The 12690-nt window shown below is 34.5% G+C and overlaps 1 long non-coding RNA gene across 1 annotated transcript in view; it reads left to right on the top strand.

Annotated features, from left to right (window-relative positions):
• The first annotated feature begins 299 nt into the window (after positions 1-299).
• Positions 300-12690, top strand: part of LOC135321045 (uncharacterized) — a 31177-nt gene continuing 18786 nt past the window's right edge. The window contains exons 1-2 of the long non-coding RNA XR_010380457.1: positions 300-362; positions 2097-2255. This is a non-coding gene — a long non-coding RNA (uncharacterized LOC135321045). The remainder of the gene's footprint in view (positions 363-2096; positions 2256-12690) is intronic.

The raw sequence follows: 12690 nt of genomic DNA, 5'->3' as shown, positions 1-12690 counted from the left end.
TTTTTCAAATGGAAAGGGTACATCACATGGAAGTCCTTCATTAAAAGGACATACAGCGTACAATCAGAAAAACAATGAATAATCAGTTAAATAATGATTGTTCATGAGATCTGCTTTATTGATGATATATGACTAGATAATTCCAAACTCAATATCCAGGATCTTCATTGAAATTATAAATAATTTCTTATATTAAAAAAGCACTTCAAACAACTTTTAAATAATTTATCTCACAACTTTAGGACATGGTATAAATTGATTTCTTTTCAAAATAAATTTTAAAAATATGTGTTTTTTTTCCAGGATTCTCACGTTAGTGAAACATCCATAGAGAAACAGCCTTTTCCACACATCTGGCAGAGGTAAACTTCATGCTATATCTAAGCTGTCAAAACTTAGACTGTCTCAACATTTGCAAGGCCTGGGGCAAGTGTACAAATGAAGGCCTGTGCACCATATGTGTGTATATTTAAAAGGTAGAAATCAAACTGCAAACTGTTTAATAAGAGATGCCCCATTCTCCTACATTGATACACATTAAAAACAATAAAATGAAATATATACATTAAGGCTGTGGATTTTATTTCATTAAAAGTCAATGAAATATCAACGACAGTGTATTAAATTATTTTGGCACATCTGTCATTCTGTTGATGTCCCAGAGATGTTTAGAAGAGTTCCAATTACTATATATTGTTATAATTAATATTTTCACATAATTTGTATTCTCTTGTCAGTAGCTATCTAAAGGATTTAAAAAAAGTGTGAATGTACATAGAATATAAAAAGTTTGAACATAGTTTCATTGGGAATGTAAACTATAGTAAAAGTAAAAACAAATTATTGAAATTATTTTCATATTTCATTATTTGCATATACTTATTAAGGTTTTTTCTGAAATGTTTTAAATTATCTATTAAAATTAACAGTAAAAGATATTTATAGAATATCACATTTTAAATCACTAGTTTAAAAGTTAGTTTTTTTTAAATTTAACTTTGAGAGTTAATTATGTTTATCCTACTCTTCATAATTTTGCAAGTTTTGCAAATCAGCAACAGGAAAAGGTAAAAACATTACACTAAGGTGACTTAATCCTTTCAAATACATTCCCAAAAATATGTGTGGTAGCTACTTATGTTAAATTTTGACTAAATAAAACAAGTGTCATAAGATTGTTTTTACCCTAACAGTTTTGAGGAAAAACCTTAAGCTTTATAATATATGTATATATGTGAAATATATAACATAATGTATATATATGAAACAAAAGAAAACTTGGTACTCTCACATTAAGATCTCAAGTTGATAATGACTCACCTAAGATCAGAATTAGTCATATCCCCTGATTTCTGGTTCAAATCTTTTTTAATCTTACCTTTTAGGAAGTCCAAACAATTCCAACAAAACTCTTTTATAGCCACGGAAATTTTATGAACAAGCCAAAAATTATAGTGAAGATTGTGTTTGTTTTATATCAGTTTCTAAATTTCAGTGTCCCAGAAAATAACCGAAAATTAAATCATTTTTAAAATACCACAGAAGTACTCATATCACGAAATAAAATTTTTCTGGTCCTGAGGGCAAAGAACAATATATAATTATTTATACCTCTAAATGCATTCAAAAGAGCTGTCTTCCGAATAACAAGTGTAATTGTGGTCTGGATGAGAAAGAAGGAAGGAAGGAAAGGATCTGCCTGGATGTAAACTAGAAACACATTTGCACAAAGCAGCCGCTCTGCACAGCCTCGTGGATCAATTTCTCAGTGCACCTAATCTAACTCAGCTTTGAGTGTCCATTGACGATGTTTCAAGTCTGCAACCCACAAGCCAATCTGTGTCAGGAAAAACATATCAATAGTTTTCTTAGCAGCACTATAAATGACACAAGTAAGAGATGGGCTGTCTGGTTTTGTATGATAACGTTAAGACAGTGATTCTTAGGAATCTGGTTATGCATGCCTTGTAGTGCTGGTAATGTTGAGAAATTTCGTCTTCCCCACACTAATCTCTTATTTTCTTTGTTCTTTTCCATTCTTCTTTAATGTGCCTTCTTCCCTCTATTTGTCTGTCATTTTGTCCTTTTGTGTTCAGAGTTGAGTTTGACAGCACATTTGCGTCACAGTGGTTGAAAGTGGTTGAGGACTCTGGGGAGCCCGCAGGCCAGCAGCCCTTTGGCTGCATTCCGCAGATCTCTGCCTCCCTGTCGCCAGACTGCCACCCTTCTTGCCAACACCTCTGATCACAGGGCGGGTAAGTATGTGCACAGACATGCTCGCATGCCTGACTGTTTCTGAATCACAGATTTGTCACGAGTTCTTTTGCATGATATCAATAACCATCCAATCTGCCCGCAGTCTCCCCAAAGCTGCATTCACTCATCTTAAAAAGAGGCATAAAAGACTATTCTGAGACTATTACTACATGGATACATTAGGGAGGCAGTAAAATTATTTTATTGAAATAATCAAAAGCCAACTTGGAGCATAGCAAGAAGGGATTAGACCACCACATAACTAGACTCACCAGAATCAATTCCAAGAATGTAAGAATCTGTTGGGAGGCAGTAAATTTTCTGAAATTAAAATCAAAGGTGGATGTGGAGAAGGATAGGCAAGTAAAGGCAGCCATGGGGAACTTAAACTTTCATCATCTTGATTATGCCGTTTTCGTGCGTTAACTGTGCTTGGCAAGCAAAAAGCAGTTAAAGGTCTAATAACCAAGTGTGAACTTCACGCACCTAAATCTCTTGCAGTAGTTCTAGACACTGCAGTACTTGGCAATCCGCTTTGTAAATGGGTTTTAAACAAGTGCTCATAATGATGAATCGATACAGGGGAACAAATTGCGGTAAGGAAAGCATGCTGTTGATGTCAAAGAATTCAGCCTGTTACCGTAATGCTCACAACACATTTTTGTCCACACTGAGTGTGGTCCTGGTCACACGCTAATTTCTGATGCCTGCTTTTAAAATTATCATCCAGAGTGCCTTAGAGAAATGTGGAAACCTTAGGTATGCTTAAAAACTGGTGAATTACTTCAGTTAAAACAAAAACTCAGAAATATAGACTATAACCCAGATGGACTGACATACATTAGTAAGGAACAAAACAGACCACAGTCATTTTAGTGCTTTTAATGACACATTACTACACTCCCCTTAGTGGCAATAGATCTTCTTTTATTTTTGGTTAATTGCTTCATGCAGGCACTATAATTCAACATAATTATTATATTATTCTGATCGGCAGGTTTATTCAGAAAAACACTGCCCGTTTCTTTTAAGATTTGAAAGATAATTGGATTTTTTCATTGTTGAATTAGTATTTATTGAACATTTAACTTTTCCATAGTTCTGTATTAGATGTTGCTGTGGAGTATGGCAAATGATACATTTTATGTTCTCAAGAGACTAATAACCACGTTTGGGAAGGGAAAGGTATATGAATGTTGAAGTGAAAATAACTAAATAATTATTATCAGTCAAGTAGATAGTATAGGTAGTAAGAGTTAGGGGAAATGAAATGAAGAAAATTCCGTAAACCAGACTGGCTGAGAATTTAGGCTGAGAGGTTCTATGTGGTGATACTTAGGAGAGATGACTCTGGTGCCAGACAGACCTGGGCTGAGACTCCAATTCTGTCCCTTCCTCAGCATGTTATCCCTAAGATGGGGACAGTTACAAACCCTAACTTGATAGTATTGGTGAGAGGATTAAGTGGGGTAGACCTTAATGTAAAATGCTGGCTCACAGGAATAATTTAATACATGTCTTAGTAAAAGGAGTACTGGACACTAACATTTTAAAGGAAGTATGACACACTGTAGACAAAATAATGAAGCCCTCCAACTATTATACAATTAGATATGGTATAAATGATGAGACGTCTCCATAAAGAATTTCTAAGCTTATAAGAGGAAAAGAAAATATCTAAAGGCAGAGAAGAAAATGATGAAGTAAGAAGATGAAGAGGAGCCGAAAGGGAAGAAGAAAGAGAAATAGAAAAGGAGAAGAAGAAGGAGGTGCCATCCAAAGAAATGGCTTGTGGACTGAAAAGATGTTCAGTGGCACTGAGGGAGCCAAGAGAAAACAGAATAAAAACCTTAGCATTTTAATGGAAAATATATGTTCATCTAGAGTCGTGGCCAACAAAAAACTATCATCTGGAATTAGAATGTGTAAGTAAGATTTTTTCCAGACAAACAGATAAATGAAAGAATTAACCACAGCTATGAAAGTATACACTTTAAGAAAGAGAAAAGATTGTCCCAGAAGGAATAAGAAAGTTCTAAGATACAAGAAGAATGGCGAGCAAAAATACTGTTTCATGTGGATGTAAATCTAAAGCAACGGTACCTTTAGAATTCATACTGTTACTGCTACTACTAGTTATTATTATTATTATTATTATTATTATTATTATTATTATCATTATTATTATCATCATCATCATCATCATTATTAATTTGGGGGTTTTAAAAATGAGAGCTAAGATGTTCAGCTTCAGCACTGACATGTAAAGAGCTTAGAAGTTATCATTCCTTTCTTTACTATTTGAAAAAGCTGAACAAACTGAAAACCAATGACTTCTTTTGGGCCCAACAGAGAGCTGAAGTTTCAGGAAAAACTCATACCCTGAAAGCTAGAAAGACAGGTGAATCCAGGTAATCATATCAAAGATACACTTACCTAGAGCAGAAGCTGCTGGAGGCATAAGCTGGTAGGAATACTTCAGTGATAATTTTGATGAATCGCTGGAGGCTGCCTACAGACTATCCTAAGAATAAGAAATCCCAAGGGGCTGCAATCTTAGGCAATCTCCCACATTTTCATTGGTTTACCTCTAATAACCTCAGCAACTTTTCATGATGAAGATCCCAGAAAGATACCCTTCAGGTAAGAAGGGTAAGAAAGAGTAATCATTATGAAACATTTCTAGAGAATTCACCATTAAAAAGATCTACTCTCTAGGGACAAGATTTTGCCAGAACTTTATCCCAGCTCAAGAAAGGACATTTCTCCTATTCTAGCCCTTTCTAGACTTCCATTCTTATGTAAGGGAGAGAATAGCTATATCACTTGAAAATAGCTGTGAAAGTCATAGCCCAAAGACACAGATGGTCTGAAAGTCTAAAATTTAATCATGAGATGATAGACTGCCTCTTCTCTCCCACACCTGACCACCACATCAACAGGGCCCCCGGATAGTAACAGTGATTACAGCTGAAAACATTGCAAGACAAGGGATTTCTCTGAGAAGGAGTACTAAGGGAGGCCCAAAGTCAAGACGAGAGAATAAAGAAAGACAATAGAGGAATGTGGAGCCTTTGGCACTAACAGCTATGGTAAGCATTAAACACATCCCAACTCTTAGCCAGATTAACATAAACTCTCACACTAACGTCCTATTTACAAGAGTTTCTATTACTGATCCAAATGTTCAGCTTTCAAAAAAATTAAAAGACATGCCAAAAAAAAAAAATCTTGAGTCTGAACAGACAAAGCAAGCACCAGAACCATATTCAGATATGACACAGGTATTAGAATTATCAGGCTTGATAACTTATAATAACTATAATTAATATGTTAAGAATTCTAAAGGAAAAAAGTACATAACATGCATAAACATATGGGCAACGTAAGCAGAAATATGGAAATACTAAGACAAACTCAAAGGGAAATGATAGAAATAAAAACAATGTAACAGAAATGAGGAATGCCTTTGATTAGTAAACTAGACATGGCCAAGGAAAGAATCAGTGGGTTTGAAGATAAAGCAAGAGAAACTTCCCAAGCTGAAATTAAAAAAATAAGATTCCACTGTATTTTGTCCACAAGAAACCCACTTTAATTATAAAATTCAAATAATTAAAGGAAAAGAAGAAAACTATGCCATGCTAACAATAACCAAAAGATAGCTGGAGTAGCTATATTAATTTCAGACAAAGCAGAATTCAGAATACGGAAAATTATCTGAGGTTAAAAAGGGACATGAAGTAGTGACAAGAAGATCAAATCTCCAAGAACACCTAAAAGCCCTAAATATCTATGCATCTAAATACACAAAGTCAATACTGACAGAGAACTGAAAACTGATAGAACTAAAAGGAGAAATAGACAAATCCACTATTATATTGGAGACTTCAACATCCATCTTTCATTAACTGATAAATAAGCAGGCATAAAATCAGTAAGGATAGAATTGACCTAACAGCTTGATGCCACTGACACTTGCAAAACACCCCATCTAATAGCAACAGAATATATATCCTTCTCAAGTTCACATGGAACATTCACTGAGAGACCAAATTCATGGCCATAAAATGCAGCTTAACAAAGTGAAAAGAATAGAAAGCATACTAGGTAGATTCTCAGACTTCAATGGATTAAATTAAAAATCAACGAGGGAAAGATAGCTGGAAAAAAATCCACAAATATTTGGAAATTAAACAACACACTCCAAAATAACACATAGAGCAAATAAAAAGGCTTAAAAAACTTCAAAAGTATTTTAAACTACATAAAAATGAAAATACAACTCACCAAAATTTGTGAGATGCAACAAAAGCAGTGCTTAGAGGGAAGTTTACATTATATATGTATATTATAAAAGAAGAAAGGTCTAAAATAAATAACCCAAGCTTCCATCTTATGAAAGAAGAGGTAGAAGATGAATATAAGTCTAAAAAAGGCAGAAGAAAATAATAAGAATTAGAACAAAAATCAATAAAATTGAAAATAGGAAGATAATAGAGAAACTTAACAAAATCAAAAGCTGGTTCTGTTAAAAAATCAATAAAACTGAGAAATTTCTAGCCAGATTAAGGAAAAATGAGAAGAGACACAACATATTAATATCAGAAACAAAAAATGGGCTATCACTACTGATCATAGGGACATTACAAGGATAATAAAGGAATGTTATGAACAAGCCTATGCCCACAAAATTTATAAATTTCTAGATAAAATGAACTAATTCCTTGAAAGACACAAACCACCCAAAACTCATACAAGGAGAAATAGATAATCTGAATAGACTTACATCTACTAAAGAAATTTAATCAATGACTAATAACCTACCAAAGCTGAAAGAACCAGACCCTGGTTGATTCACGGCTGAATTCTACCACACGTTTATGATGTGATAGATCTTATGCCAACTCTACAATCTCTTTCAGGAGATAGAAGCAGAGCAAACACTTCCAAACTCATTCCATAAGAGCAGCATTACTTTTATACCAAAACGAGATAAAGACATTACATAAAAGGAAACTACAGACCAACATCTTTCATGAACATAGATGTGAAATCTTCAATAAAAGCGTTAGCAGGTTAAATCCAACAATGATTGAAAAGAAGTGTTTGCCTTACCAAGTGAGACTTATTCCAGGTATGCGAGGCTGGTTCACTATTCCAAAAATCAACATTCAAAAAAAAAAAAAATCACATCATTAGGCTAAAGAATATAATGAGGCCCCAGGATAAAAGGTTGATATATTGAAGTTATTTCTGCTGTCCCAAGTACTAGCAAGGAACAGTTGGCATTTGAAATTAGAAGCATAATACCATATGCAAAAGCACACACACACAAACACAAAAAAACTTTGTTACAAATTCAACAAAATATGTACAGGATCTATAGGTGGAAAACTCTAAAACTCCAGTGAAAGAAATCAGATGTAAATAAATGGAGAGATACACTGTATTTATTGTTGGAATCTCAGTATTATTAAGATGTCAATTCTTCCCAGCTCCATCTATAAATTTGATGTAGTCTCCGGGCAGTATGGATCTGCAAGTACCCTCAGGTAATAAAGACATTGTGAGCTGCTTCTTCTAGGCTCATACCAGAATCTCAGCTATTTAAATGTGACTGTCTCATCACAAAGGAATGGGAAAACTAAATCCAAGGAAAGATCAGAAAGGTAATGCCAAGCCCCGACCCAGTTTATTTAAGCCTCTCATTTCTAAGCCGCCTGGGACAGAGTCCCTCCGAAGTAGGAAGATTAAACCCCACTAGCCACATGGCAGACAAGTAACTCCAAAGGAGGTGTAGCCCATTAGATGCTGAGGCAAAGGAAAGACTATCATTCTTTAACTCCCAGAGCTTTCTCCTTTTCCCCAGTTCCCTAGAAAAGCTGACAACAAGCACAGTGATCTAACAGACTTAGACTTGACCTGTGCCCAAAATGCCCTTCCTGAAGCTGGAGTACAGTGTGAAAATAAGCTCTGAAGCCCTCCTGTAGATTCACAAATTCCTCAAGGCTGCAGAGAACCATGTGAAAAAGAGAAGTTGTGAAAAAAGCTGATGTTAGATTAAGCTTTTATTCATTTGCTAGGGCTGCCATACCAAAAGCACAAGTGAGTGGCTTAAGCAACAGGAATTGAATTTCTCACAGTTCTGGAGGCTAGACATCCAAGATCAAGGTGTCAGGAGGGCTGGTTGCTTCTGAGGGCTATAAAATATTCTGCTCCATGCTTTTCTCTTAGCTTCTGGGGATTTATTGTCAATACGTAGCATTCCTTGGCTTCACCCCATGCATCACTAATGTCATTTTCACGTGACATTTCTCTTTTCAAAATTTCCCTGTTCATAAGGACATAAGATATTGGATTCCTATTGGGTTAGGACCCACCCTGATCACTTCACTTTAACTTGATTACCTCCTATCTTCAAATAAGCCCACATCCTGTCTCCAGATAAGCTCTCATCCTGAGATACTGGGGGTTAGGACTTCAACATATGAATTTGGTGGGGGACAAAATTCAATCCATAGCAAAGGTCAATGGAACTTTAACATTAAGAACTATAGGAAGCTGGCATTGTAATATGCTGTGAGCAGAAGAACATTTATTATTGTTCCCAGTGTGTTTTTAGTAATAATACATGCTTTCAGAAGTTAGAAGAAAGCAAGATCAATTTTCATTTATACTGGGCTAATAGGATGATATGATAAATAGGTTAATAATGGACAGGGTATAAAAACAAGTATAAATTCAGTGAGTACACTGAAAACAGAGCAGACATGTTTAGACAGTACTCATCCCAACATATTCTGAAGTGCCCTGAATCATGCTTAATTTAGAAACTGGTAAACCATGCACCGTCCCTAAAACTGAGTATAAATTGCCAGTACTATCACAGGGCCTTCCTACATTTTTCTTATAAAAAACCAGAAGCATCCACACGAAGAAAGGTAAGAAAGGTATTTTTATTTTTTTCCTTCTACATTTCATTGCTTAGAGACCTTGGGTGTATCAACCAAAATACGAGACCCTCGACCATTTATGACAAATATGCTGCTCATTGATGTTGCCAGAGAAAATCTCCTCATCTCAATTCTATTTCCTAAATCCATGCACTAGAAGTGACACACATTTTCCCTGAAGGTATGGTCTCTCTATTGTTGTGGATGGAGTGAAAAAGACAGAGGTACAGCTTTCAAGGAGCTTATTCCCTATTGGAAAAGACAAAGAAATCTTCCCAGTGAACATCTTTTCCTTGTACCCATCTAGAATTATTCCATTTTCTGCTTTATTTTTGGTAATTTTCTGTGTTATGAGTTCTAGCTTCTAAAGAGAACAAAAAGCATATACTCAACTCCCTTTAGCTCAGATGCAGGTAGATGATCTAGATTTCACAAATTATTGGCACCCTAGCAACTGAGCAAATGGAAAGGGCAAATGTATGGGAAGGACCAGTCACCTGGCTGGTGGGGGCAGAGGCATGTGGAATCCTGGGTGGTAGTGCTCAGTGTAATAAGACAGAGTGATGGTGGCAGTGGTGTTATTGCCAGAGAAGGCCACACAGCATAGTTGGAAATTGTGACCAGTTTAATACAGCCTCAGAGTCTATACCTTTAGTCCTCTTGGAAATTATGAAAGTGCCTATAATATGTAATAATTTGCATGCCTTCTGATACCAGACAGTAGTCTGTTATTTACACCCAAGAATTTCTGAGCAATGAAGTGATCAACTGCAAAACGTCAACTACTGTGAGGAAAATAAACGAGTTAGTAAGAGAAAGAAGTGGTTTCCAAACTCCCCCAAGGAATTTTAAATTAGTGTGGACCTCCAGCGTGTTTTAAAGCAACATCTGATTTCTTCATAGGAGTCTAAACACTAGCCGAGAATGTAGTTTCTGTTATATAGCACATAGTGATATTGTAAAATAAAATCATTACAACATTTTTAAAACTGTGTCCAATGCAAATATATACTTTTGGAAATGTACCTCTTTATGAACCAAATAGGTTTTTTACACTCCAATTAGTTTATATTCCCATGGATCAATATAATACAGTTCTAGAAAGAGTCAATCAGTTCTATTATTATTTTTTATTTTAATATTTATAAGCTCTGAGAAACCTTCACATAAATACTTAGAGAGTAATTGAAATAATTGTATTAATTTCATTTATTACTTTGAACGTCTTATGAATTATGTCAAAAATGACATTGAACGAAGACCTAATAGAATTCTCAAATAATGCATTATTAAAAATATTTGTTGATGATAGACCACTATAACATTCATTTTTTTTTCCAGTTTCTGGAATGGATCCCCAAATGACCTTTCTAAGAAGTGTCAAATAACTATTAATTACATTGGTTACTCATTTCCATGTTAAGTTCAATAAGCTCAGAAAACTCTGGAAAATCAAAATGTTTTTCTGTTTTACAGCCTTACCAATACAATGTTTCTTATAAAAGGTTTTAATCTTACTATGTGCATACAGTATTCTTTTTTCAAATCTTAGGGCTACAGCAGTTAGCATATTCAACTTATGGAAAATATTTACCTTATTGTTGAAGCTGGTAAATCAAATCCTCATTGTCATTTCAAATATAATTAGTTTTCTTTTATTTTAGAAAAGGACTTCATTTTAAATTTCAGACAAGTGTTAAAGTATTTCAAGAAGTACCATAAAAACCACTGAGAAATGAATTGCAGTATATCCATGAGAGAGAGACTAGTGCAATCAGTCAGTTAAAAAGATGTAGTAATAATTTAATCAATTATCCATCTTTATAAGTTAGAAAAATAAGACAATGTATCATTATACTTCTTCATGCTTAATTTGTAATGCAATATCAGTAACTAAAATTATTAGTTATGACAGAGCATGACATGAAATATCATATACTTTTAATGTGTATGAATGCCATGTCAGATTCTAATGTTTGGCTTTTGGGAAAAAACAAGTAAGAGTTGATAATAAAAATCTGTAATAATGCCAACAATTTTATTAAACATCATGACAAAACTTTTTATTTGTCTTAATGCTTATGGTAGATAGTAATAAAACATAATAAAAATTACAGCATGCATTCTGTTATGCTTTTTCCTTAGAAGGAGACAGAAAATATTAAATAATTTATGAGATAAAATAGAGAGCATTTGCTAAAATTGGAAGACTAGGTCAAAATTGTGATTTGATAAGGTTGGTTTTATTTACTTTATTGTCTAATGTACACTCAAATAAAAAGAAATAATATATGAATTTTGCTCATAGCTTCTATCCAATGTTAAAAACCCTGGATAGTATTAAAGAACATCTAGTTAGCGATTAACTGTAAGGATTAACAAACAGCACTGATGCTGCATTGACACTTTAACAGTGATTGTTTTTAAGAGAAAATAAAGCATTTTGGAGAATAGTGTTAAGAATTTCTGAAAATAACTGCTTGGGTTTAAATATGATTTTAACACTTTTTTTTTTTTTTTTTTTTTTTGCATTCAGCACTTCATTCTCATGCTCTCTTAGTTTTGGTCTCATAGCACCCTTTCTTAAGAGTGATGTATGTAGTCTTTGACTTTGTTCATTTGAGTCTGTTAAATGGGTCGTTCCCACCTCCTCACTCCACCGTGTGTCCATATTCAAAACATCCCAGCAGAGCCAAAATACCCAGCTGCCAATGCCACATTTCACCATTAAGAGACAGGTTTATGAGACTGGGAATGAGGAGCAGGCTTAAAGGTTTATGCTTTTCATTGAACAGTATAGTAAGTGTTCCTTTGTCCCTTTGCTTGGCAACTGAGAGATTTTCATACACCCTGGGACAATAAAATACCTGAAAGTTAACTGAATTGACAGATTCCCTTAAGTGTGCCCTTGCTGGAGTATCCTTGAAAATGTCTTTTCCAATTTGAATGCTCCTGTAATAAAGTAGCTGGGTTGAGGTAGGGAGTGACTAATTTAGATAGAAGAGTTGGAGAAGGCCAAGGTTCATGTGGACTGAGACATGATGGATAAAAAGGAGCAGAAATACTAAAGCTCAGTTGAAGACAATTTTAAGCAAAGGATAATGCATATACATGAGTCCTAAAGTAAGGATGAACTTAGCTGGTTCAAAAAAATGAAAAGGGCTAGTGTGGATGGGCAGGAGATATAGAGAGAGATTGACAGAGGTTGGGGAGGGATAGAGAAGTGAAACAATATAAGACATGTGAAAAAGTAAGAAGTTTGCATTTAAGTTGAAATGCAATGAGAATCCATAGAAAGGTTTACAGCATAAAAATTTTGTAATCTGATTTGTATTTTAAAGATAAAATTCTGAGACTCTAAATGAGAAGTAATGACACATTAGACAAGAGAGTGTGGAAAAGTAGAACTGAAATTCACTTTGGAGATATAACCAACAGGATTTGCTGATGGATTGAATTTTCAAGGTATGCGAGAAAT

Source organism: Camelus dromedarius, chromosome 3 (genome assembly GCF_036321535.1).
Source record: "Camelus dromedarius isolate mCamDro1 chromosome 3, mCamDro1.pat, whole genome shotgun sequence".
Classification (NCBI taxonomy): Eukaryota; Metazoa; Chordata; class Mammalia; order Artiodactyla; family Camelidae; genus Camelus; species Camelus dromedarius.
The sequence above is the reverse complement of the archived record's forward strand: the minus strand, read 5'-3'. Positions and strand labels throughout refer to the sequence as shown.